The sequence below is a fragment of the Sinocyclocheilus grahami genome, unplaced genomic scaffold, assembly GCF_001515645.1.
Source record: "Sinocyclocheilus grahami isolate Dianchi unplaced genomic scaffold, SAMN03320097.WGS_v1.1 scaffold2834.1, whole genome shotgun sequence".
Classification (NCBI taxonomy): domain Eukaryota; kingdom Metazoa; phylum Chordata; class Actinopteri; order Cypriniformes; family Cyprinidae; genus Sinocyclocheilus; species Sinocyclocheilus grahami.
In genome coordinates this window covers 1513-2786 of record NW_015508010.1, presented here as the reverse complement: position 1 = coordinate 2786, position 1274 = coordinate 1513, and positions in this window count along the sequence as shown.

Genomic DNA, 1274 nt, shown 5'->3' with positions numbered 1-1274 from the left:
CTGCCGTCAACTGTTTGGTTACCAACATTCTTCAAAATATCTTCTGCTGTGCATAATAGAAAAATAAACTCATACAGGTTTGGAACAAATTGAGGGTGAAGAAATGATGACAGAATTCTCACTTTTGGGTTAACTACCCCTTCACTCGCTGATGTACAGTCACTGTACTACAATATTTTGATTAATTCTGCCTAATTATTTTATTACTACACAGCGCTTGCAGGTGAAAAGTGTGTATTGCACATGATACAGGTAATATGGGAGGCATGAGGCGGTGTCAAATGAAAACCGAGAAGGCAGGATGGAGAGCGGATATTGTATGCCAGTCTATCGTCAAACTCACTTGTAAGATAAAAACTGTTTCACAGCTACATCTCCGACCTATTGTCGCTAAAACTCGAAGGACTTACTGGAACCTCAGTTTGCCAATAAGATGATATTCTTGTCATTCAAACCTATTAATCTCCTCGGACTTCTTGTGCGTGGTGGTAGGTAAAAAGCAGACTTCTTTAGTTAGTCCCAGAGATGGACATGGACTCTGCAGCCCCTCCTCAGAGCGTGCTGGAGTCATTCGACAGGAATGCCGCCGCATCCGAAGGCAACTGCGAATATTTACAGTCTGTTAGTAGCGAATCGAGCTCATTCATCATGGTTCAGCCCAAAAATCGTCTCGAAGTGCCATCCAGGTTGTGGGTGACAGCGGTTGTGGTCATCGTGATTGTCCTTCAAGTTGCTTCGACCACAGGACTCTTCTTATACTTGAACATGTCAATGGCAGAGGTAAAATTGCATTGAACAAAAAGTTGCATTACTATTATTGCTGTTAAGGGTGATTTATGGAACAATTATGCACTGTCGATATCATTCTAAACTTTATAGTATTTGCAGAACTTTTCCAAATGTATAGCCTAAGTTCCCATAACATCCTGCAGAACTAGAGCTCTTGTAGCTGTAAAATCATAATGGAGATCATATGGAAATGGCATTGAAGCTTTTTCTTACCCTGCAGGCTGACATGCTGTCATCTTGGTATCAAGTTTACAAGTTTTCATTGTGTCAGCACTGCTTTTTCTTTGAATATAATCTTGGGATGGTGATTACTGCATTTATTTAGCTGCCACAAGAATTAGGTCATGGCTCTTTGTCATAATCAGTTCTGATGCTATGAATCAGGTCAATAAATTTTGCACATAGAATTGCTAAATTCTTGACCTAAGCTTGCATTGTATTCATCCAATCTCTGCTAAGAGCTTTTGTATGGTGTCCTTTGTATT